This window comes from Erithacus rubecula, assembly GCF_903797595.1.
Source record: "Erithacus rubecula genome assembly, chromosome: 2".
Taxonomy (NCBI): domain Eukaryota; kingdom Metazoa; phylum Chordata; class Aves; order Passeriformes; family Muscicapidae; genus Erithacus; species Erithacus rubecula.
Genome location: NC_136685.1, coordinates 100632652 through 100654707, shown reverse-complemented (window position 1 = coordinate 100654707; position 22056 = coordinate 100632652). Strand labels below are relative to the sequence as shown.

The following is a 22056-nucleotide window of genomic DNA, read 5'->3' as shown; positions in this document are numbered from 1 at the left end:
TGCCCAGCAACACGAACCAAAGGGCTGTCATACGTGGTCCAGCTAAAAACCCATCCTTGTGGCAATGGTGCTGAGGCAAACCAAAGTGAGAATGTCTATGCTGGAGTTTTGGAGCTGCAGGCAGAATGTAAGTGTGGTACTTGTGTTTGTTTCAGGATAGAAGTTGTGTGTGCACTACGAGCTATTGCTGCATTTGGGACCACAACCTCATGGCCTTCCTGAGACATGATTTTATGACAATAGGGCTGGCCCATGGGAATTAATCCAACAACATATTAGCAGATAAAGGGAAACTGTTTTTCCCTGTGTTTTTGTTGTGCTCTGTTTTGTAGCTGAGCTATGAAGTTGTGATAATTCCACTGTGCAGAGAAGCCATGTATCCTGTCTTGTGTTGGGAGTTAGTGCTGTTACAGGAATGCTACTCTGTTGGCCCTCAATTTGCCATTCAAACAGAGAGCTATTTTCCATTTACTCATGCCCTGCAGATCTAGTTGTGTTTATCAGTAATTTGTGACATTCCACCAGGTGTTATAGGGAAAACAAATATTAGTATCTGATGCTGTACATCTGAAAAGTGTCTAATGCATCTAAACTGCTGAGGTATCTATGTTAGTGTTGCAAGCTACAAGGAAAGAAACATGGGGAAAACATAAAAGGAAATAATAACTGAAAGCAACTCACTTTTAAGTGAAAAAGATAAGGGAAATTCCTCTGGATAAGGAGAAGGGGAGGGTTGGTGGAAAGTGATTCCCTTGTTAAATATAGATGTGATTCCCCAGTTAAATACTAGTAACAAACCCTTGGTATTTAGGAAAACATTAGGAGCCATCACTTCTCTGCTGTATTCACTACTGAGCCAAGAAATTTAAAAAAACCCTTTAGAGAAAACAGTAGTTAGAAAAGCAATTGTCTATTTGTTTTCTTTTGCCTGTTTTTAGGATTTACTTGTTCAAGGAATTTCTTGTAAACCAGTGATAGAACTGAACACTTTTAAAACATGGTTTGGTGTGTTAAACTTTCCAAAAATTTGATGTCCTGACAGGCATATTATAAAACTGTGCCATTAATTTTTTGTTAAAAACTAGAAATACATTCAACTCTAGTGTTAATAATAAAAAATTTTTAAAAATTTAAAAAAAAAAAGCTTTATTTTGTCAAACTGATATTTCATTTTCTTCCATAATTCACTGTAGGTAAAAATTGTGGTTTAGGCCCTAAATGACTTCAAGAAATACTCATGTGTTCATTTTATTAAAGAGGTACATCACTGTGGAGCAAGTAGGAAGAGATTGGGATGGAAAATACTGCTTTATGTTGACTTACTTAACCTGAAGCAAAGTTTACATTTAATTAAGTTTCCCAGCACACTTTTTTTTTTCCTCCCAAAGGAGTTCCTTAAATATGGTTGGGTCAGATAAGCTCATACTTTGCCATGATGCAGCAGACAAGTCTCAGCTGCTATTTAAGAGGATACAGAATTGTACTGTAATTAGAGAACATGGGTCAGTTTATAGAACTCTTCTTAAATGTCTGTATGAAAGGTTAAGATTGATGACCTGCTCTCCCTTTTTGTACAGAAAAAAAAAAGAGACAAAACAAGGGAAATGGGGTTTATATGATAGAATTTGCATTGAATTGAGGTGCTGTTTGCAAAAGTCCCAAAGAGATCTGGAAAGACAAGGTTACAAGAACTGTTTCCAGTGGACAAGCGCAAACTCCATTTAAATCCTGTGTGCACCTTTTGGAAAACATGTTTTCTTATTCAATAAAAATTAACAAGTTGAATGAGAATTGCTAATACTTATCCAGAGGGTAAAATGTTCTGTCTTTTCTCTGGCATCACTGTAGTGATGAAGTCTCTGAGCAGGAATGAAAGAGCCAAAAGAAGAGGCGAAAGGTTGGAGGTGTGGTGTACTGTAGGAGGAATATCAAAGCAGCCTTGAGGCTGAACTGGCTGAGATGTGAAGCCCAATGGGACTGCAATGATTTTCATAAATAATGAGGCAAACCCTTGCCCAAGTGCAGGAAACCAGTGGTTTGAGGCAGATGTTTGCAATACACTGGAAAACCTATACTAAAAAGGCACTAGGAAATGCCTTCAAGGTTTTATATCTGTTTCTGTAGCAAATGTCATGTTTTTTTCAGCTGCCAGAATTATAGATCCAACCTATAATCAAGCTTCATTGATGCTACAAGTAGCTATAAAGATTGTGAACATCAAATTACAACTGTGCTCACTCTTTCACTTCATGCATTGAATTCCAGTGATCTGGTTTTACTGACACCAGTGCTGATGGCAGCTGAATATTCAGATGAATTTCACTCCTTATTTTATAGCACTTGATTTTTCTGCAGTTGTTCTGGGTCTGGTGGGTAATTGAGAACAAAAATAGCTGGTAAAACTCTGCAAATGAAGGCACAGCATTAGGCAAGTAGTATCAAATTGATGTTCTTTGATCTTTTGTAGAATCACTTATAACTCTGACCTTTTCTCTGGCACTGAGAATATTGCTGTATCACTCCCTAATGTGAAATCTGGATGGTTTATGGGCACTAAAGAAAAGTGATGCCAAGGGATGTGAAAAATATCAAGAAAGAACCGTGCTGTCAGAATGGCAAGAGCCTCTTGGTCTCATGGAGGCTGATGAGAAAGGATTATTAGAAAAAATGGCCATTGTGCAATGGCATTTTTTCTGTAATGTTTACTGTAATACAGAATAAAGTATTTTTCTCTGTGGACAAGTCAGAAGTTTGTCATCAAAAGCCAGGTGGGCAGCAGGCTGAGAGAGGTGACTGCTGCTCTGCTCTGGTGAGACCCCATCTGCAGTGCTGTGTCCAGCTCTGGGGTCCCCGGCAGGAGAAGGGAGAAGTTCCTGTTGGAAAAAGTCCAGATGAGGCTGTGAAGATACTCATAGAAGGCTGGAGCACCTCTGCTTTGGAGACAGGATGAGAGAACTGGAGTTACCCAGCCTGGAGAAAAGAAGGGAGAGTTTGGAGTCCCTTTCAGTCCTTTAGGGACTTAAGAGCCTCTAAAGAGGCTACAAGGATAGCTGGAGAGGGATTTTTTACAAGGGCATTTTGCTGGAATGGTTTGAAGCTGAAAGAGGGGAGGTTTAGACAAAATGTTGGGAGGAATTCTTTGCCTGGAGGTTAGCAAGGCACTGGATACTGGGGGAATTTGTGGATGCCCTGTCCCTGGAAGGGCTCATGGCCAAACCCATTCTATGACTGGAACATTGATTTATGGTTTTTTTTAGGGCTTTTTTCCCCCAGTTTTGATTCTTCTTCTCTGCCTTCTCTCTCATTCTCCCAGTCCCAATTGTTATGTGGAAGGGAAAGTTAAAACACTCTTCAGTGAGAATTAATGCTTTGGTCATCATCTCCACAGCATTGCAAGGTAAGCAATGAAAGCATTGCTAAATATGAAGTGACAAAGTAACAAGAATAAAGTATCCTAAATATAAAATGAAACCCCCTTTTGGCTACTATTAATAATCAAACTTATAGCAGGAAAGAATAAAAGTTTCACTTCCTTATGTCATAAATTCATTTTCAAATGCTGTAAATTATTATGTAAATCTGGCATCCGTTTTAAAAAGAAAAAAACACAAAATCCCAAGTGCCAATAGGATATTGCAGGCATTAAATTCTGATTTGAAATGAGACATGCTGTGATTTAGTCTTGAGGGTGTCAGCATGATTTGCTTCTTGATCTAAGCTGGTTTGTAGTTTCTGAAGTGAAACATAATTTGAGGGGAGGGTTGGTTTTGTGAATTTTTCTTTGTTTGATTTTGGGGCTTTTTTGTTCGGTTTGTTTTGGTGGTGCTGGTGGTGGCTTTATTTGTTTGTGAAACACTTGAAGGACTCAAGTACCACACAATCACAGCACGACGTGTAAACTGGCCAAAGTCAATTGCAGATGGGAAACTTTTTAGGTTTTAATATAACTAGAATAAGTTCTATACTCAGGGTTTTGTATAGAAATATAAAACTGAGCTTATATACATAACTTCATTTTATTTTTGTAAATATGAATGTATTTGTGGTGTTCTGTCACCTCCTAGCTCTGTTTATGTGTCAATTATAAGCCATTCTCTTGTATTCTTACACAAAATCTTCTTATGTTGCTATCTCCATCTTATTATCTCTGGAACTATATTCTGGTTTTTCCAGCAGTACTCATTTCACTGTGTAAGAGATAATGAAAATGGTCAGAAAATGAAGAGCAATTGTGGAATATGACACAGATAATGTTTGTTTGTTTTTTTAATCTCAATAACAGGAGGAACACCTTAAGATAAGGAGAGACAGAGCTTCCTATGACAGCAGGAAAGTTTGACTCTGCTGTCATTTAAAATACCGTTTCAAAGGTCATGTTTGTGTTTTAAATGAAATGTGAGGCTGAACTTTATGCTCTGCCAGATAACAGTGGTAGTGATGCAAGTGCTTCCTTTGAATTCTGCAGGTAAGGAGTAGCTACAATGTGGGGTGGTGGAGGTGCTCAGTGTTTGGCAGCGAAAAGGAAAATGATGTTCTCAGTGACCTGTGGGAACACCAAAGGGCCCAACAGGGCCTGAAATTTGTTACTTATTGTCCATTGGGTCTCTGCACTTCTAGACTCAACATTTCTTGAAGTGTGCCTCTACTGAATACATCAATATGGAGAAAGTAAATGGGACAAATCTAATCAGGGGAAAATGTTAGCTCTTCCTGACCTCCTTTACTTGCATTTCTCCTCCATCTGCCACACATACTCCTAATGACAGAGAAATGTGTTTCAAGTTGCAGTTATTGACATGAAAGTCTTTAGAAGCAGACTGAAATATCTTCCTTTTTAGGGTTATTAAATAGGTATTGATTCCCGTGTTTGGGATGGCAATACCCAAGGTTTATTGCACTGTTGTTCCTGGGAATGCCACACCACAGAGACAGAGTATGTCTTAGGAGCAAAGGTCAGCCTGAGGAGAAGTTGAGGGTGTCTCTGCTTTAAGTCAGCCTAACATCTGGCTGTAGCATTTTGGCTCTGCTACAGCTGCTCCTGCCCTCCTACCTGCCCTTTGTACTTTCTCTGGCTCTTGTCTAACCTTTCACTGAACTAGGACAGCTCTCTGTCAGAAAGTGAGGAGCTTTGCTTTGGGTTTTGTTTTGTTGCTGGTTGGTTGGTTTTTAAAGGGGTTAGTTTTATGTTGAGTCAGTGGGCTGAAACAACTCAAATTCATGGGTGAGGGTTGGAGCTGTCTTGGTTTAAGTGAGGACATCAACAGGCAGAAGCTGAGTTGTCTTTAGCTTTTAGGGAACTGTTTGTTGTGACAAAGAGCAGCTCAAGCAGATTTATTACTTGATGTACAAAACAGAGGGTGAGCCACCTCAAAATGGACTTCTGAGGGGAAATGTGAGAATATACTACTTACTTCATGCTTACTCTGTATTCTTAACTCCCTGTTGTGCTCATCCAGTAACTCTTGTAAACAAAACATTCCTATTCTGCCCACAGCATTGGAAATATTAAAAAAAAATTAAAAATAAATTTAATATAGTTAATAAGATGCAAACTAAGAAAGCTTTTCAAGTAATTCTAACTCTTATTTTCCTTGCTGGGAAGAGGAAAGAACTCTCATTTTCAAAATTCTGAGGATAGATATGGGTGTATGCTATTTTAAAGATGACAACATCCTTTGCTGAGCCTGACAGCTCTCCATGTGAACTGTTCACTAGTTTGCAATTTACCTTTTAGTCAAAGCTTTAAAAGTTAAGAGCAACCACTATGAAAATGCAAGATCAATGATAGAAGACACATTGTACAGCTGAACAATGTGTAGCATTTGTGTGACAGCAAAAACTGGTTTATCAGGTTCACTGCAGATAAGTATAGATAAACCCTTGAAACACTGCAAAATCCATTGGAATATTGGATGGATATTCTCACAAAAAAAAAAAAAAAAAAAAAAAAAAAAAGATTACCAAGACCAAGAACTGCAAAGTCTAGGCTGTAACTGGTGTGGGGGTAGTAAGAACTCAAAGCCAGCCTGTTGGCTGATGTGGGCACTCTTTTATGTCGAAAAAATAACCCACAGAAAAGAACTGAAAATCCTGCCCAGCTGCTCTCAGCCATGGGAGCAAAAGATATCCAAGTGTGCTGGGGCACTGGCCTGGTCCCAAGCCTGTGTGCATGGGCAGCACAGATAAAGCACAGACAGGCCCCAGACAGATAAATGACCGATTAACTGAAATGTGTGAGCCTCTGTCCTGGTGCTGCTGGCAGCTCTGCCAGTGAGATTGCAGCTGCAGAGCTCAGCTGCTGCTCACAATCCAGGAAAACTACTTTTTGCTGGAAAAACTGCAGAAGGGCAAAACCTCCGTGCTGTATCGCAGCTCTTCCTCCAGGGACCTGACCCTGCTGAGGAGTCGGGTGAAATAATGATTAGGAGTCCGTGGGGAAGGCTCCCAGTGAGGAAGAGCAATGCTGCAGTCCCAGGCTGAATGGTCATCCTGCACCCAGACCAGCACCCCACAGAGCACAGCAGGTTCCCTGGTGGTGCTACTGGCAGGAAAGGGGGCACAGTTTCAGGGTGGCAGAAAGCATCTTGCAATTCTCTGGGCTGCCAAAAAAGCCTGCTCTGATTTGCAGGGAGGTGACCCGAAGCACTCACCAATTTTGTTAGCAATTTCCTTGGGCTCAGACTGTGTTACAGAGAGACTGCTCAAGAAACAGCACCCACCTACTTCCAAGGTGAAGTAGTATTTGCCTTTAAATTCTAATAGTATTGTATTATGGCCAGTTAGGCATTATTCAACTTTCATATTTCTAAAGTACAGATGAATGGGTAGCATTGAGGAGTAAAATGAGAGCGCAGAAATTATCTCAGTGCTAATGGCATGCCTGTAGTGTTTTCCTGCTTTCTTCTAGAACAAGATGCAGCTATAATTATTTCTGCTGTTCTCATTCAAAGTATTGATCCACAAACAGTTATAGCCCTGAACAACTGAGCCAGTTTTTAACATTATTAAACCAGAGTTCCAGTATCCTGCAGGCTCAGAACATAAGTTATATAAAAGGGTAATAAGAATCTAAAAAGACTTTTTGTGGAGACTAAACATTCACCTTTGTTCACTGGAACTAGAATCATAGAATGGTTTGGGTTGGAAGGAAACTTTAAAGAACACAGAGTCATAGCATAGTGTGTGTTGGAAAGGGCCTTTCAAGACCATCTCATCCTGCCACAGGCAGGGGCACCTTGCACTAGGTCAGGGTTCTCAGAGCTCCATCCAATTTGGCTTTGAACTTGAAGCCGCGACTTCACTGGGCAGCTTGTTCCAGTTCCTCATTAATTCTTGATGTCCAATCTAAACCTACCCTCCTTCAGTTTAAAACCATTACCCTGTGCCCTGTCATTACAGACCCTGGGAAAAGGTCTCTCTCCATGTTTCTTACAAGCCTCCTTTAAGAATTGAAAGGCCACAATAAGGTCTTTCAGATTGATGAATACTGAGAATCCAAGAGCAGAAACTTCTTTTTCATCAGATCTCAGGACTGTGTGCATGCAGTCAAAATCTGTGGAGATTCTTAGATGCTGACTGAAATGAGGACTCTTCTGGGAATAGGTGAATGAGGTACCTGCAAAATCCCAGGGATGGAATTACTGGGAGGATTTTGAATGGAGCAGGCTGATTCTGAGACAGGAGACGGTCTCACCTCAACAAACTGTTAGGTGAACTTTCTAATTCCTTTACCCAATGGATCTTCTGCAAAGGATCCTAAAACATGCCAAAGATAAGACTAAATCAAATCAAAGTAGTTGAAAATACAGTAAATGTTAAAACTGGGTTTTGACATATTCTGAAGCACAGTTTGTGACTTGTGCATAGGAATTATCACACCCTGTGTGAAGTAAAAATAAAGTTTATTTGTTTTCAAACCTTCTAGAGGGCCAAAGGGAATAATTCAATTAAAGCAGGAAAGGAAAAGGAATCACAAAAAATGAAAAAAAAAAAAAAAGAAAAAAAAGAGAGACAGAGAAATTTCCTTGAAAAAAATACACATTGGGAAAGAGTACAACTTGAATCCAAAGCAAGGGGAACCGACCTTAAAATGTTGTGACTACTCAGTCACTTATTTCCTGTTTATTTCTCTTTGCTTTGTTTTGCAACATGCTCTAGGCTTTTCAGATTTTCTAATATAAATAAAGAGATATGATTTTTTTGGTCAAATAATTTCCCACACAGCAGCTGTTCCTACAAAAATCATTATTCAGAAAATCCTTTTTGTTTCAACAAGGAAAGTATTTTTCAAACTACTGTAGAAACAAAACAAAGGTATCTTGTTTTTCCAACTGATGCGCTTGCACCACTAAAATATTTTTATATTTATTATTTTTTGTGCAGCAGGTTTTCCCTCAGAAGTGGCACATGGGCTCTGCCTCTCCTGTACTGCTTGTGCACTTTCTGCCCTACGTGACCAAGATCCTGCTCTGCACCCCTGGGAGGGTAAGTGGGGAAGATGGTGCATGGCTTTTCCAGATCTCTATAAGAAAATCCCAAGAAAAGTGGCACAATATAACAGATATTGTAGTACAGCAGAATGAAATTAGGAATAAAGATAGCCAGCAGATCCTGCATCCCTTCAGGTGCTGGGAATCCGGCTTGCAAATGACATGGGACAGCCTCATGGCAAATTTTCCCATGGCCTTGCCCCCTTTTCAATATTTTCAATGTCCAAAACCAGGGTATGGATTCTTAATGTACTGGAAAGTAGGAAAATATAAACACACTGCCTAGATAAGTAAACCTTGACTTTTTCTCAGGGTACTGGGCAAAAGAAATTAAGCATCTTAAAAAATAAAGCAAAATTATCACTAGCTGAGAGGATAGCAGGGAGAGTGACTTGAAAACACTGACCTCCTGTTGAAACTTTAGGCCCTGCTGACATTGCTGCCTCTAGTTGCCCAGTCATGGATAGGTCACAGCCTCAGATTATGGACAGCAGCTATATTTAAAAATGGCACTCTGGCTTTGCACTGAGAACAGTTTTCAGTGAGGCTTCCATGACTCATGGCCATCCTGACTTCATTATCTGCCTATTAGTACACATTAATTAATAGCTGTAATATCATACTTTGTTTACTCTGTGTCTTATCTCAGGGTTTCATCCTTCTGTTCTTAACTGTATTGTAATCCCTGTGTTCAGTGGGACTGTTTGCACAATGGAGGATTATTCATGGGAATAAATGATTATTTGGAAAGCATGTCCATAAGTCCCCTACCTCCACCCAGCTGTCCCCAAATCAATAAGTGATTTTTTACTTGCTAAAAGCCTGATCCAGCATCTGTATCCATCAATGATTAGTGACTTCTCCACTGAATGCCTCTTTAAAGGAGGGCAAGGGTTAGGAACATTGTAGAGACTGGCATGAGGGAAAGGAAAGGAACCACTTCTCATTGCAGGTCAGCAAAGCCAACAGGGCCAATAAGAGTGAGTAACCCTTGAAATTCAGAAGATTTGAGATCTTAACTCTATATTCTGATGTCGGGCTGCTTTATATTTCAGTGTGAAAAAAATGTTTTATGAACAGTAAACTACAATGCACTCCTTTATGAGCAGGAAAAAACTTTTTACTGCAATTGCCAGCATTTAAAAGGCAAGAGGAAGCAATTGTCATTGTTTACATCACACATTTCCTTTCAATTGTTGTGTTAAGAGAACAAATTCTGGCAGTGTTTTACAACTGTATTTTTTTTTCTTCTGAAGTATGTAATCATTGTGTCTTTTTTGTCTTACAGTGTGATTACATCTTGCACAAAAAGCAGATAAACTTTAGATAGAGACAGATAAAATCTGGAAGACAAAGTCTTAACATTGGAAGACAGGTGAAGAGTTCATGAGGGCTGAAGGTTTGGAAGGAGCCTCATTTGTCTTTAATCATACTCAGATTGCAAAGAATGACATGACTATTATTTTCCCAGACAAAATACTGCACCTTATTTGGCTCTTCTAACAACAGCAGTATCTTGGATAGAGATAGCAAAGGAAGGTATGAAGGCTGGCTTGAGAAAAAAGCCAACAATTTTCCCTACAGAGGAGGATGAAAGAATGTTTGCATTAGGGATTCAGTTATCAGTGGGAGAGGTTTTGCCAAGACAGAAATAAAGGATTTGCCTGCAAGTTTGTGGCCCTCACTCTCAGCAGCGCTGCATAAAGGCATATCCCTGTGGGTACTGCTGGTGTAGTGTGAATAACTGAGGAAATGGTGCTTGGTTTTAGGATTAAGTGTATTGTCAACACAAAATGCCACCAGGAGTTTTCTAGTGCGATACAGGCAAGTTCCTTCAGTTACAGGGGAACTATTCTGGTGGCCAGCTAGGGGAGAACCTTTAAATCCCTAGTTTAAGCTATCTGCTTGCCATGGTCTCTCTGATTTTGCTACCTTGGCAACTATCTTGTTTGCTCTCTTCAGCTCTTCCTCATACATCCAAAGCATGACATTGTATTTTCATAATATAAATTCACCAGTCAGGATATGTGACATTTTATTGGTGTTGGATTCTCTTTTAAAGAGCATCAGCACCTTTTAACTTTTTTTAGTAGAGTGGCACAAACCTATCCCAAAACAGGAATCAGATTCTTGCCTAAATATTGCTGCACAGAAGTTTCCCACTGCACACTGGCGAGGTGTGATGGGTGTTACCTCGATGTGAGCAATATCGATCTGGGGCACACCTATGCAGGAACCTGCAGTGGGTGGCCAGCAAAGCCTCGTGAGAAACCCTGCCTGGCTTTCTGGAGGCTGCTCCCTGAGTGGAAAGCCCAGCTCATTGCCAGCAAGAAGTCAAAACTTTTCCAAGGTTCTTGTAAGGTGCTCAGGGAGCCGGTTTCCAGCAAGAAGGCAGGAAGAAACAGCCTCTGTTTTAAGGAGATTATCTTCAACAAAGATTTGTCAAGCGGAAGTACAGCGAAGGCTGAAGCCAAGGCACATATTCCTGTGACCCAGTTACCTTCCAGAAACCCAGGCAGGACAGAAAGGACTCTGGCTTCCAGCTACAAGAGAGCTGCTGAGCATTAACACATAGTAACCTAATTAATTTATTCCCCCAGTGGATAATTACTAGCTTTTTCTTTTTCTTGTTGCAAAGTAGCAGCCAAATAATGGTGCTGATTTTAATTAACTAGCCAATGGGAGGCTGGATGGGTTGAGGAGAGATTTCATACAAAAATTAATTAATGCTCTGACCTACTTTAAGTGGAAATTGGGGGGAAGCTGGCTTCAATCAGTTATGGATCTTTTCATATCCTTTTAACTGGTCAAGTAATTAGTCTTTGTGATCCACAGCACTTCAATTGGCAACCTATAAGAATTCAGTGAACACACCAGAAATACGTAATTCCCAAGGCAAACATAATTTCCTCTTAATGAACACACCTGAGTTAGCAAAGGAAAAAGTCCTTTCTCAAACCAAGCCCCTGGTTTATTGCCAAGCTAAACTCAGGACATGGGATGGGTAATATGAGCTCCCTGTTTTAAACAAACTAAAACTATCTCTGTGTTTCTTTCTTTTGTCTTCCCAACTTTTTTTTTTTTTAATCGTATATGTCTCAGATTAATAACTCTCACATTGATTTATTTTTCTATTACTAAAAATAAGGCATTCAGGATTTTATTTAATCTTTCTGTTTCTTTGGGAAGTAAAAAATTATTTCACTTGCTGATTATCTGTAAATTCTTCCTATAAAAGCAGATTTTGCCTCATTTGTGAAAACCAGTTTCTCTGCAGCTCTTGCCATGGGCCCACAGCAAATCACTTTTGCAAACTGATGCCAAAAAATACATGATTGTTGCTTTTGTATTCTTTGTGGGTTGTGCTTTGCTTTGCATTGTCCTGTCTGGAAAAGTTGTAATCTGAAAGGGCAGCATAACCAAACTGGGGAAGAAATTAGGTTTTTGTTGCCTTCACTTTCACAAGCAAGAATACAAGGCACAAGGACATGAAATTAATTTACCAATATCACAATAGTGCAGTCAAACCATCCTGTCCTTTGCCCATTATCAGCATTGTACTATCTTCCTCTCAGCTGGCAAAGTGTAGCTAGGATTAGTGCAGTTAGAAGGTCACAGAAAGATACTATTTTAAAATTAGTGCATCAGGTGAACTCAGTCTTGTCACAATCTCTTCCTTTCCCTAAACAACTTTGTCAGAGTGCTTGGGAGTCAAGTCCTGCACCCAAATATTTCAAAATGTTGACTCACAAAGCAAGCAGTTCTGTTTAAGACACTGCAAATCAATGAATCACTGAAGCAAACTCTTACCTGGCAGCTGAGCTTCACATACCTGTTTAGGTATCCAGAGGTAAGTGGAGCACCACTTTTCTAGGTCATTTCACTAAAACCCCATAAAATTCACCCTCTGCAAATCACAACGTTATGTTTTATTGGAAGTCTGAGACAACTGCTTTCTGGGAGGCAGGAATTACACACCCTTGGGATCTGACTTCTCCATAAAACGCAGCCCAATCCTGCGTGAGGAATATATTCAAACCTTTCTGAATCCTATTAAAACCTCTTTTTGTCAAGGAAACACCAAATACATATTTTCCCATATTTCTGCAAGAACAAGTAAATAAGGCATTCAAGGAACATCAGGGCTGGAAAGGATTAATGAACTGTGGCCCTGCCTCCAGCACCCTCTCATTTGGGCTGGGGAGACAGTTTGTACATACAAGAGAAAGGAGTGCCAGGTACAGTTGTCATTAGGAACTGATCAGTGTTCGTGAGTAGCTTTGGGTGTGGGGGAAGCTTTACTTTCTTGCTGCTGTGATTTTGTCCTAAATAAGGGACTAATGGCTTTCAAAGAAGAGCCTAAAGGACTTAGGTGCTGGCTTGTAGGAAAGCTAGGCTGCTCACCTTCAGTGACCTATTTTGTTCTTATTTTAAATATTGCTGAGGTTCCCATCCCATCCTGTACTGAATATAGAATGTATTGGAATTGAACTCTGTCACTAAAATTGAAGAGCACTGAGTGAAGGTGATTATTCTCACGTGGGCACTTCCTGAATACTGGACTGTGATGCTTGTTTGGACTTAGCTCCACAACAATCTCCTTTGGCATGTCCTTGCACAAGATTTCTGTGAATATGGCTGAGCCTTGTCCTGAAAATACACATCCTTCAGCAATACTTCTTGTCTTTTTTACAGGTTTTGTAATTTTTGTTTATATGGTGGTTCTTGATGACCCTCTGAGCTCAAGGCAATATGATCTATCCCTCCCCTCCTTGAGGTATGCAGAGGGACTGAAGGAGCAGCTGCTTAGAGATTCCTGGCAGAGAATCTTGCCCTTGGCACTCTGACTCAAGGCACATGATTGTGTAACACACCCACTGGCGTGGATGTTACGTGGCTTGTTTGCAAATCCTGGAACTTCAGCTGAGAGATGCCGAGTGCTTCCAACGTCCAGCAGGATCCTCCTGATGACCTTTGTGAAGTGTCACATCTTTAGTGCCAGCAGCAAACTGCTAGCATAACCAGGATGTAAATGTAATAGTAGCCACCAGTCTCTTGAAGGGCAGCTGTAAGATGACAGAGCCAAACTCTCCTTGCTGGCGGGAGATGGTGTAATAAGAGGCAAAGATCACAAATTGGCTTGGGATGTTGGGAAAAACTTTGTGATGGGGATAATGTGCAGCCCTGGGGCAGATCACTAGAGGGATTGGGGGGACCTCCATCCTTGCAGGGGGTTCAAGTTTCTGCTGGACTCCTTGCAGCAGGGGATCCACTAAAGATACAGACAGACTTTTGCCCACTTCTGATGTTTTCATGAGGGGCAGGGGGAGGAAAGAGCTGAAGAGCCTTGTGCCAGTGAGCCTGATTTTCTGTGCTAGTTAAAAACTAGTGTGAAAGCCCAAGTGTTGATTAAAACCCATGTGCTCCATATGTCCATATCTTCATCTAAATCTGTCCAGAACATATGCAGATGTACTTGCTTAAAGTTTGTGCAGAGATGTGACATTAACTTGTATAGCTGCTCAAGGCTGCAGTAACTGAGAAGCTGTATTACCTCCAGGAATGGAATGCCATCCCTGTAGGCATGTAGCACAGTATTTAGGGACTATTCTGGATGTAATTTTTGTCAAAAAAAATTTATTTAAATGCATTTCTAAAAATAGCTAATGTGTCAGGTTGCCAGTCTCTGGCATTCTTTGTGATGAATCAGTGGTCAGTTATTTCGTGGCAGGGAAGTAAAAATTACTGTCTTGAGAAATATTGAAAGAAAACAGTATGTACAACCAAAAAATTGAATGAGCAAGAGACTGTGTAAACAATACCTCGATTTTTGAGGGGTGGAGGGGAGAAGAGGAGGTGGAAAAAATTTAGTTTAAAGCATGCTAGGCCTTTGAGGAAGAAATTGGCACTACAGAGGCTGCATGTGGTACAAGAAGGCAGTTGTATTCTAGTCCTTAGTTTGGACAGATTGAATAATCTAATCTGTAATTTTAAAGGCTTATACAACACAAAAGTGTGTTTTCAAGGAGAAAATTCAGATTAATCCTGCATCCTGGCAACTGGATTGGTAATTGTTATTGGTGCTAATGTAAAAACCCGCTGCACTTGACATGATTCAGGGACACCTAAATGTACCATTAGCACTAAAAAGTGTCAAATTGATGAATCAATATCCATACTTATCCTGAATGAGGTAGTGCTTTTCCTGTTCAGAGATAGTGACAGACAACATGAACAAGGAGCAACCTTTGCATTCTATTTGCATTGAATTTCTGTCCCACTAATTGTACCCCAGGTGAGAAGGGCAAATTTGGGCTGCTAGGGGTATCAATCAACAGCCTTTAGTGCAAGGCAGCTGCTTTGGGGCTGTGGAAGCCCATCCTTTGCTCACTTGCTGGCACAGGGCAGCTGCCTATGTGGCCTCTGGAGCAGACAGCACTGCCAGCCAGCAGGAGCAGCTTGCCCTTTTTTAGCCTTGTCTGTGCTGTTTCACCCTGAGCCACTTTAGGGCAGAAGGGGCAGGTTTGGCTGTGGTCTGTTCCCTGCCCTACCTGTGACAGTTCAGTTTTGGACCTTAGATCTAGTCTGGCATTTTTAGCTCACTGTCTCATAGGCTCTGGATGCTTTACTCAGGACAGGATTTCTAAAGGGAATATTTTCCCACTATTTCTCAGGGAGTTCCCAGTAGAGGAATTCCAAGGATGTTCTGCATTTTTGTGCTGCTCCATGTGTGGTTTGGTTTCAGTCCTTGGCAGCTCCTCGAGTTTGTGACTACAGTCTCATTTAACATCCTTTGCTATGGAAACTGGTAGCAGTGCCAGGGAATTGCTAAGCAAATTTATGAGGGTGAGGGAAGCATCAATAGACATGATGTTTATGAGGGAATGTGGAATTCTTTTCATAAAAACCCAAAGGAGGAGGAAATGTGGGAAGGGAGGATGCATCTATTGCCAGAACAGTGGTCTCACAAGGATCACGTAGCTGTTTTAATTTCTATAACATGGAACATGCTGTACTTGAAAAAGACAAGATTTCATTCCAATTTATGAGAACTTGCTATTATTTAGTAATCCATGTTCCCCCAATGGTGAGAGAGCAGCAGATGAGATTCAGTAACAGATCCCACTGAAATATTAAATGTACCATTGCTCTAATTACTGATTTAAAAGGCCAGTTGGAGGTAAAAATATTAGTTTGGTACTTCTAAGCTACAGACATGCATGGTTTGACTGACAGTTTTGCCATAGCAGGTACAACCACTGGATGCAGCAGGGTGAGGGGCTGACTTGTTTTCTAACAACCTTGGGACGGGAGGGAGGGAGGGAGGGAGGGAGGGAGGGAGGGAGGGAGGGAGGGAGGGGAGGGAGGGAGGGAGGGAGGGAGGGAGGGAGGGAGGGAGGGAGGGAGGGAGGGTGGAAGGAAGGAAGGAAGGAAGGAAGGAAGGAAGGAAGGAAGGAAGGGAGGGAGGGAGGGAGGGAGGAGGGGAGGGAGGGAGGAAGGAAGGAAGGAAGGAAGGAAGGAAGGAAGGAAGGAAGGAAGGAAGGAAGGAAGGAAGGAAGGAAGGAAGGAAGGAAGGAAGGAAGGAAGGAAGGAAGGAAGGAAGGAAGGAAGGAAGGAAGGAAGGAAGGAAGGAAGGAAGGAAGGAAGGAAGGAAGGAAGGAAGGAAGGAAGGAAGGAAGGAAGGAAGGAAGGAAGGAAGGAAGGAAGGAAGGAAGGAAGGAAGGAAGGAAGGAAGGAAGGAAGGAAGGAAGGAAGGAAGGAAGGAAGGAAGGAAGGAAGGAAGGAAGGAAGGAAGGAAGGAAGGAAGGAAGGAAGGAAGGAAGGAAGGAAGGAAGGAAGGAAGGAAGGAAGGAAGGAAGGAAGGAAGGAAGGAAGGAAGGAAGGAAGGAAGGAAGGAAGGAAGGAAGGAAGGAAGGAAGGAAGGAAGGAGGAAGGAAGGAAGGAAGGAAGGAAGGAAGGAAGGAAGGAAGGAAGAAGGAAGGAAGGAAGGAAGGAAGGAAGGAAGGAAGGAAGGAAGGAAGGAAGGAAGGAAGGAAGGAAGGAAGGAAGGAAGGAAGGAAGGAAGGAAGGAAGGAAGGAAGGAAGGAAGGAAGGAAGGAAGGAAGCTCTACTAAGAAGAAACAATGGGATGGAAGTAAAAATGGATACTATATAGAAGCCATTTCTTTGTTTTTAGCTTTTATTAAAAATAAAAAAATAAGTCCCTCTATGCTGTTTACATAAAAGCTTCAGCAGTGATTTGGAGGCCTAAGTGCAGCTACTTGTTATCTCCTCATTTGTCTTAAAAATACACTACAAATGTCTTGGCTCACTTGTCTGTACTGATGCTGTTTGGAATGTACCCTGGGATCAAATCTTTCAGAGTTGCAGCAAAAATTGCTATGGGCAGCACCTGCTCTGTGATGCTGGGCCCTGGGTCAGAGGAATAGGATCAGCTGGAGCTTCTGGGATATAATCAATCCTTTTCAGTTTTCTCTTTGGTGTAGTTGTGGAATAGGGATTTTTTTACAGTGATTCATTATTGATGCTGTGGTCATGCATCAGAAGCCTTCCTCATGTACTGTTTTTCCTAGAGATGATTAGCCAAAAGCTGCTAAGCTTACCTTTATCAGGTTGAATATGTATGACTTCTATAGAGAAGTTCATCTACTCTAATAGCCACTGAAAAGTGATACATTTTCCTCCAAAATGTTTGCATTCCAGAAATTCAATACTTCTTATCAGCTCAGTCATCATGTGACTTGGAAACACTTGACTTCGATCTTTTGGCTTTGGATCTGAAAGCCTTGTAGTGTAAAGCCACAGTGACTGAAAGTGTGGTACGGTCTGTGTGTAACTTCCAGACAGGACTGTGGTGCAGAATAGGCAGAAGGATGCTGCTTTCTCTACCCAAAATCAGATTTGAGTGAATCTGAGCACTTGGGATCCAAGCACAGTTGTCCCCATCGGGAGGAAAAATTGTTAGTAACAGCCTGAAAGGTTTTGTGGGCTTGCAACAAGACAAGAGATTATTACATGAGCACACAGGCATTTATTTTGCTCAGGTAGCTGAACTGCAGACAGATGCATCCTATTTCTCAGCTGTTTCTGATACCTCTACACACAAATACCCCCAGCCATCTATTTATTGTTGGAGAAGGAATTCTGGTTTGACAGGTCCTGGACCTGTTATTCCTTAATTTTGAAGGCCTAATCAAAATCAGAGACACAGACAACTCGGACTCCTCAGATTTCAGGCTATGTTTATGGATGCTGATATTTTTTCCTCCATAAAGGAAAAATAAAGTGGTAACAGGTTGACAAACATTGGGCCTGTTGCTGTCTTGGGATCAGGGACTTGGTGACAGCTCACAGAAACCTTCAACAAAACACAAGCCTGCATTACAGAGTATTTGAGATGCCCTCCTGGGGCAAAAAGGGTGACAAGTTTCTTCATTCCCATTCAGGTGATCCATTACGAAAACCACAGTGGTGTCCATACCTAGGCACACTGATCTTTCCTTTTTTTATATAAAGGGGTACAGAAAATCCCCAGGCTGAGGAGCCTCCCATGACAGTTAGCCAAGCTCCATCCAAGTCTTTGCTGCATGGGCTTGACCAGGTTGCACAAGAGGTGTCCATGCAGAGTCAGGGCTGTGTGGAGCCAGGGAACTCCTTGCAAGACCTTGTAGAACCATCCACCGAGCTGGGAGAAATTGGAAAGGCAGTGGTAACAGGAGGGAAAGTTATGTAAGTGGCTTGTGTGATGCTGAGAAGGGGTGGCTGGCACTGGGAACTGAGGATGCTTGTTATTAGGTCCCTGAAGTTGGTAGATATCCATCAGCAAACTCAGGGTTTTTTTCTGAGGGAATTAGGGTTCTCTCTGCTCCTCCCTCCCCTGCTTTTTAGGGGGAAATGTTGAAGATTTGAAGCTACAATTTAAAATACAAATTTAAATACATTGACAAATTCTGTGCATTACACCCTGGTTTTAAAAGAGCTGAGAGGTCAGGACTTGCAGATTGCATCACCCTTGGAAAAGAGGTCTCCAGCCTGAGAATCTGCTGTATTCTCAGTGTAATGTGAACCAGTAACTGAGTCATTCAGCTTTGATTTTTTTTTTTTCTTTTAGTAATTTGGGTGTTTTTTAATTAGATGTCTCTGTTCCCATGCCGGCTAAGGTCAAATTCTGTGATCCAGCCAGTAGATAAATAATTGGTGTGATGTAACTGCAAATAAAACAGCGTTCAGTACTGAGAAATGTGAACATCAAAAACCTCTTAAGTAGGCAGCAAGCAATCTCTTAAAAATAGCTAATCTAAAAATAAAAGATTAGGGAGGGAGCACTCCAGAAGAGCAGTTAAGGAGCTTACATTGGAGACTAAGAACAGCTCTCTATCTGCAAAGTGTCTTTGCCTTAGGCAATAAATAAGCCTTAGGCCAGAGGCAGGGTCTCTTCTGTATCTGCTCACTTTCAGGGCTTAAGGCAGTCTCAGTCTGATGCTTTCATCCAAGGAATTCAAGGCTGACTTCAGCTGACCCAGGAACACAGTGTATGAAATCATGCTCCAGCAGGGCAGAGCTCTTGTGGGGTTCTCCTACCACAGTGCAAGCCCAAAGCTTGTGTGCTCCTTCCCCGAGCTGAGTGAGCACTGGGAATGGAGAAACAGGCTGAGCTGCAGCAGTGCCAGCCCTGGAAGCTGAGTGGCTCTTCCTGCTTCTAAAGGATGGACTCTCTGTGCTTGTGGGAGGTCATGGATAAATTCACCTCTAAAGACACCACAACAGCAGCCTAAAGCCAGCAACAAGGCTACAAGCTCTTTAAACAAAAAAACGTTGCTTTAAACCTTCCAGTAGTAGTGTGGGCTGTTGGAGCTGTGAAGAGTGAAGTGGGAGACCAGAATGATGGTTTGATGTTCCTTCTGAGGTGCTCACGTAGATTCATTGCACAACAGCATGTTCTCAGTGTTGGTGACACTGGATCAGGGCAGCTCATGTGGATACTCAAAATCCAGCTGAAAGCTGACCAGGCTGAGTGGAAGATCAGTTTATGCACTGATCAGTTTATGAACTTCACTCTGTTGCCTGCTCTTGATCTCCAGCCTGGGGGACAATTTCCATTGTGCTTCTACTCTGCTGACAGCTTGGAAAAGGAAAGCCCAAACCTACTCTCTCACTGCTAACAGCCCCAACCAGTAAAGGGAAAATTTTCTTTTTGTTCTGGTATTACTGCCATGCCTTCCAGGGAAACCAGCAGGACCTTGTGAGCACTCCACAGCTCAGGAAAAAGCCCGTTCTTGCCCTGCCCTGCCCTGCCCTGCCCTGGTGGATTCCTGCAGAATAGCTGTAAGGCAACATCTCTCTGAGCATATTCTTGCCACTTTCCATGAGCAGTGTGTCTCTGCAGAGAGCTACAGCTCAGCAGTGTCCCTCCTATGCAGGAGCACTGACACAAGCCTGACTTTTGGTGGGCTTTTGACTCACACAGAATGCAGGGGTTAAAGGCAGACATTTGTCTTGAACAAACCTCACAAGGGGCCAGACTTTATCCAGAAATTGTAGGAAAATGTGTAAATACTCCAAAAAAATTTCCAAAAGCCCCAATGTACTCCACCACAATATATGGTGCAGGTAATAAGACTCACATCAAATCAAGAAATGCTGAATGAGACAGAGCCTGCCTTTTAAGTGATAAAGACACTCTCCTAGAATTGGTGGGTGAAATTAACACTAAGGCTTGTCAAATCCATGTCCTATGAGTGGAAACTCAATTAAAGTAAAATTATGTGCTCACAGCTACAGAAACTACTCAGAAGTTTTCTGAAACAATACAGCTGCTGAGGTAGCAGATAACGCTGTGTGAGAGCAGGAGGTGATTTCCTTGGGCACTCTACAATCTCTGCCCTTCTATTTCACTATTCATCATCACCCCCTGCAGAATACCAGCCTTTTAAATGACAGACCTGACTCTTCACTTTGATCTGGCTTCTAGGAAAAACAGGGTCAATGTTGACGTGCTTATCTCAGGTTACTTTTGAACTCTTCGATCCAATCTAACAGATTGTTAGGTAATGAGCTCAGAGCTGGTGTGCTGGTGGTAACAAAAACCAGCTACTGGGCAGGGGAGACACCCTAGCAGTGTAGAAAGCCAAGGAAGTGAGCTCAGCTCCTAAACACAGGAGGTCTTCCAGGGGAGAGAAGTGCGTAATTACTGCAATTGACACTTCTTGTGCCTCCATGCTATATCAGGTGCTGGAAGATCCAGGCAAGATGCCAGACTGTGACTCTTCTCCTGTGACCGTTTACTTCAAGTGAGGCTGGAAGCATCTTTTGGAAATTCCCTGAAGGCTCAACAGCATGAGAACATGACATATCCCTGGTGGGTATTTATGTGTGTATAGACAGATGAAGGTTCCAGCTGTAACAATTTCCATGCAGATCCCAGGAACACAAGAACTGGAAACTCAGACACATGCTCCCTGCCAGAATTAAATGAGTTCTGTTGCTGGCTGGTGTGCACAGTGACTAAGAAACTGAAGAGACTGTTGATCACTTGGTTCAAGTGGGCAAGGGGATAAACAGCAGAGGATAAACCAATGGTTAAAGGGTGATTCTGCCCCAAAGGGAGACTGAAACATGAGCTTAGGAGCTCCAAATGTCTCTGCTTTACATGCATTGCCATGGGCAGCAGCTGTGTCACAGCCAGACAGAGCGATTGGGATCAACAAAACTCATGGGCAGCAGGAATGAAAGGGTGTGGGTGTGGGGACTTAAATAGAAATGCAGTGCAAGAGGAGAAGTCTGGCAGAAGGAAACAGGATGCTGGTTAAGGGAGACCCAAGCTGTGCTTAGGTGCATCATGAGAGCTAAGTTACAGTGTGCTTCATGCCTATTCCTGAGTCACATAATGCTCTTGTTTTATTTTAGTGAATTGTGATGCAGAAGAGAGGAAATGAGGCCCCACAGAGCCCTACATCAGCATCCACAGTACTAAAATCTTGTACAGAACAAGAATAATAGTGTTAGGTCCTAAAAAGCTTTCATTCAAAGTGGGTTCAAGCAGTAGCAGATGCCAAAGAGGTAGCCCAAAAGTAATATCACTTAGAGCACTGGAAGGCATCCCTCTGCACCCATTCTAGCAGGGGATCTCAAAGGAGAGAGGTGGGATTTGGTACAGAATTGTAAGAAAAAAAATTCTGCTCCTGCTTGTACTGAAATATCCCCAGCATTCACATTGGCAAACCTTTGCCACAGTAAACTAATTTTTGAAGAGAAAACCAGTTTCTCGTGGCATCACAAAATTCTAATGCATGGTATTAATACATGAACTCACTACCATGATTTCATGTTTAGTTTAGAAGTTACACTTTAAAAAGTCAGATACCAGAAAAAGCAGGTCACAGCCGTAACAAGAGATTCATAAAAAAGAAAAAGAAATAGAAATCAATTTACTGGCATGTGGCACAGCATAAAATAATATTTGGTCTTTGAAACTTCCTGTACCTCAGGGTGTTGACTGCAGCAAGCAAAAGGCTTAAATCTCTTGTTATTGAAGGAGGAAACAAAAAGCATTACTTGTCTCATGGCC

The 22056-nt window shown here is 41.8% G+C and overlaps 1 protein-coding gene across 2 annotated transcripts in view; it reads left to right on the top strand.

The window, feature by feature from the left end:
* Nucleotides 1-6650: 6650 nt before the first annotated feature.
* Nucleotides 6651-22056, top strand: part of CHGB (chromogranin B) — a 70054-nt gene continuing 54648 nt past the window's right edge. For both annotated transcript variants that reach the window (XM_079324441.1, XM_079324440.1), the window contains exons 1-3: nt 6651-7709; nt 8386-8484; nt 20718-20847. The gene's annotated coding sequence lies outside the window, so the exon portion shown is untranslated. The remainder of the gene's footprint in view (nt 7710-8385; nt 8485-20717; nt 20848-22056) is intronic.